Source organism: Ornithorhynchus anatinus, chromosome 11 (assembly GCF_004115215.2).
Source record: "Ornithorhynchus anatinus isolate Pmale09 chromosome 11, mOrnAna1.pri.v4, whole genome shotgun sequence".
Lineage (NCBI taxonomy): Eukaryota > Metazoa > Chordata > Mammalia > Monotremata > Ornithorhynchidae > Ornithorhynchus > Ornithorhynchus anatinus.
The window spans coordinates 40,751,492-40,755,376 of record NC_041738.1 but is presented as its reverse complement, the minus strand read 5'-3'; the positions used below and the strand labels follow the sequence as shown (position 1 = coordinate 40,755,376).

At 49.4% G+C, this 3,885-nt stretch overlaps 1 non-coding gene across 1 annotated transcript; it reads right to left on the bottom strand.

Moving 5' to 3' along the window:
• Window positions 1-2,081: 2,081 nt before the first annotated feature.
• Window positions 2,082-2,219, bottom strand: LOC114815324. Its single transcript, XR_003763088.1, has one exon. It is a non-coding gene; the product is annotated as a small nucleolar RNA SNORA7 (small nucleolar RNA).
• Between the last annotated feature and the right edge of the window lie 1,666 nt (window positions 2,220-3,885).

Sequence of the window (3,885 nt, the reverse complement as noted above, 5' to 3'; positions counted from 1 at the left end):
TCTTAGCGTGCCTGGCTTCTTTGATTCTTTAACCTGGGTGTCTAGGAAACTGGGAGTCTGTGTACTGATTGTGCCTCATTTCCTGAGATCTTTGTGGGTTGGGGTTTCTATACCGTTCCTTCATTTTGTTGGTTTTTTACTGTATTCTACTGATGTTTTGCTCATGCAGCAAACAAACTCTCCAAGCAACTTGGAGAATTTGATTGGATGGGTGGGGAGGGATGGGGGGGTAAGTTGCTTACGTACACTGAGGCTAACCCCAAAAATAATATAATTAAGACAATACATCAGATAATAATAAGATCCATGTTCCAGAAGCCTTTCAGGTGAGCTGGCCCCCAAGGGTATTCTGGCAGTCCAGTTCCTCCACTGGGAAGAACAAACATTTAATTCCCTGTTTTACAGGAACTAGATTGTCCTGTAGTTTCCGGCGACCTCCTTAAGAACTTGGTGTGAAAGAGTAGCTGGAACCGCTACCTTCTTTCTCCTCTTCCTCCTCTAAAGTTGGAACTGTCATCTTCCTTTCTTACGCCGATAAGTCCTCTAGAAATTTTAGTTTGTAATCCAGGATCTGTCTCCTCTCTGATTCCTGTGGTTCCTGGGCTGGTTAACTTTTTCTCAAAATGTCAGTCTACTTTGAAAAAATATCCTTTGAATCAGTGTAGATCTCAGTTCCGATCATGGAAAAAGGATAGAGGTTTTTTCTCGGCCCCGCTCGTGCTCAGCTACCCTGGATGTTTCCTTCCGTTTTTAACCATCAAGCCAGCCGATGGTGCGGAAGATGGAGATATTTCGTTCTTTGGAAGGGAGCTTTGCCTCTTAAGCTCTTCAGTTAGATCCGGATGCCGTGAGATTTAAAGAGAAAATGTCCTGGCATGATTTTGTGGCTGGCCAATCCCTGGCTCGTACAATCAATTTCCATACTGCAAGAGACTTAAAAGCATAAAATTAAAAAAATGCCATGACTGGGGTGGATCGGTGGTCGGTGAAGGCCAGCAGTCTGTCTTGCAAGGGCAACAGGATGCAAGGCAGTGGTTGCCCTCCCTGAGCCATCTATCTTGAGGCTGTGGATGGGCCATCTAACCCCTGGATTTGGCTGGGACTGGTTTAGTGTCAGAGAACAGTGCACCTGGGATGCATTAAGCGCTTAGTGCAGTCCTCCGCACGCAGTAAGTGTTCAATAAATCCAATTGAATGGTACATAATTCCAGTTCCTGATCATGGTTAGCAGCAGATCAGCGACATCAGAGGAATTCAACTCTGCTAGGTGCCTGGATACCCTGGAGACTTTTTTGCTCTGTTTCCAAATAAGTTTCATTTTAAAGGTAAGCTTGGCTTCCCCAGTTAACCTATTGGGAATTAGGAATTGCCCAGATGCCAGCCCTTACTCTCTCCCCCAGTTCTCACACAGCCAGGTATCCAGGCAGCCAAAACCTCAAAAACTGAAATTCCCGTTTGGATCAGCCATCTCCAGCCTTCGTTATTAAAAAATAGAAGATTTGCTGCGCTGAAAAAAGCTCCAGTAATTTTGCTCTGAATCCTCAGCCAAACGCAAGTCAGAGGAGAAGATCAAGCTCCTTTTGCTGATCTCTAATCAAGGATGGCCCTCTTAGCGTCGATTCTGTGCTTTTAGGGAAAGCATAGGGAAGACCGGGCTCCCTGCCAGGATTCGGCCCCCGAGCCAGTTCTTGCCAGCCACGGCGGGGTCCGGTGCTGGTGGGGATCGGGTGGTGTGAAGGGCACGCATCGCCTCCACACCAAACTCTCCCTCCCTGCCCAGCACCTCCCCTCCAGGGCTACCTACTCTCGGCTTGGGGCCTTGTAGCTCATCCTGGCTTGATGGGAGCGACGGGGGTTGTTATGCTGTCGAGTCGTGTCTGACCCATAGCGACGCCATGGACACATCTCTGGACACATCTCTCCCAGAACGCCCCACCTCCATCTGCAGTCGTTCTGGTAGCGTATTCAGAGAGTTTTCTTGGTAGAAATAGGAAGGGAATCGCCTACTTCCATGCAGTAAACTTGAGTCTCCGCCCTCGACTCTCTCCCGTGCCGCCGCTGCCCAGCATAGGTGAGTTTTGACTTGTAGCGGATTGCCTTCCACTTGCTAGTCAGTGCCCAAGCTAGGAATGGAATAGATATGCCTCTGCTTGCCTCTCCCTCCCGTAGTCGAGACTGGTAGAGTACTGAAAACTCTCCAGGTGTGACCCTGAGAGGGGAGAACGATGGTTATCTTGGGTCTCTTCTGCAGTCTGATTGAACCAAATTGAGCATTACCACCTACGAAGGGGATGAAAGCAAAGCAGATCTGCAGGGCCATTCCTGCCAGCACCTGTGAGCACCCACTGTCCTGAAAGATTTTTTTTATTTTAATGGTACTTGTTAAGCGTTTGCTATGTGCCTGGCACTGTGCTAAGCACTGGGGTAGATATAAGCTAATCAGGTTGGACACAGTCCGTGTCCCACATAGGGCTTACAGTCTTGGTCCCCATTTTACAGATGAGGGAACTGAGGCCCAGAGAAGTGAAGTGATTTGCCCAAGGTCGTACAGCAGACAAGTGGTGGAGCCAGGCCAGGTCCTTCTGACTCCCAGGCCCACGTCCGATCCGCTAAAATCGAGCACGAGCTGGGATGAGGGAGCCGAGGACCTGGTTGCAGATCTTGTCCCTGAGCTCAGAGGATGGAAGGAAGGCCCACAGGGTGGGTTTGGCCATGGCTTTAACCCTGTTTTCTCAATAAGAGAGCTGCGTCCCTCCCTTGGCAGCCCCAGAACCTAGTTTCAAAGGCAGGATGGACATCTAATTTGGCTCAGAGCCAGTTGCTGCTACACCACGGTGGAAGGCAGCCTATAATCCCAGCGGCTGGCCGGGCTGGCCGGGAACGCCGCCCCGAGACGGAGTGGGGAGAGCCAATCAATCAATCAATCAATGGTATTTGTTGAGTGCTTTCTACGTGCAGAGCGTCATACTAAGCACTTGGGAGATTAAAATACAAGAGAATTAGCAGACGTTCCCTGCTCATACCGAGCTTCCCGACGTTTACGAGTTTAGGCGGAGGGACGGAAACTGCCATCGCCGAACAGTATGAAGCTAGGTCCCGGGAATCTGCGTAAATTCCTAGCTCTTCCAGACTGTAGACTCGTGGGGAGAAAAAGTGTCCACCGACTCTGTTTCGTTATACTCTCCCAACACTCAGTCCAGTGCTCTGCACAGAATAAGTGCTCAATACCTTTGAGTGATCTTTCCCTGGCTCACTGTACCGCTCTGAAAAGGAAAATAAGTTTAGGATTATTGAGCGTTGCTGACTTTGTGAGATCCTGTCTGGACGACAACGTTAGCTCTTCAACAGAAAGGTGCTAGATCAATAACGGTGTTAGTGACGCTATCACATCTGGACGCTCGGATATTTACAGAGCTCTTTTGGCCTCATATCGTTTGACAGCGGAGCATGCTGCTCCGTTGCTTACTCTGAAGGGGCGTGACCCGCCAAAGAAATGTGAAAGACTTAAAAAGGTTTATCCTTGGCCCGTATCCCACCATCTCCACCGGCCCTTGAGCCAGGTCACCCAGGAGAAGCTTTCGGTTCTAATGGATCGAAATGCTACCATGCGGGTCTCTTCCCCGGAGTACTGGCCACCCCACCGGCTCCATCCCTGGTGGGAAGCTTATCTTTTCTCTCTGCCCTTCGACTGGCTCTAGGGCTCACTGTCCTTTGTTCATCGTTCATCCTGTTCTCATCCTCTAGATATTTAGAGGAAACGCCCTCGTGAATAGGGACGAGAGAAACTTTGACATTTCTTTCAGATCCTGTGTGTCATTGTGCATATTCTGAAAGGGAGGAACCATGGGCCATTCCGGATGTACGAGGGAAAGTTTACTTTTTTGT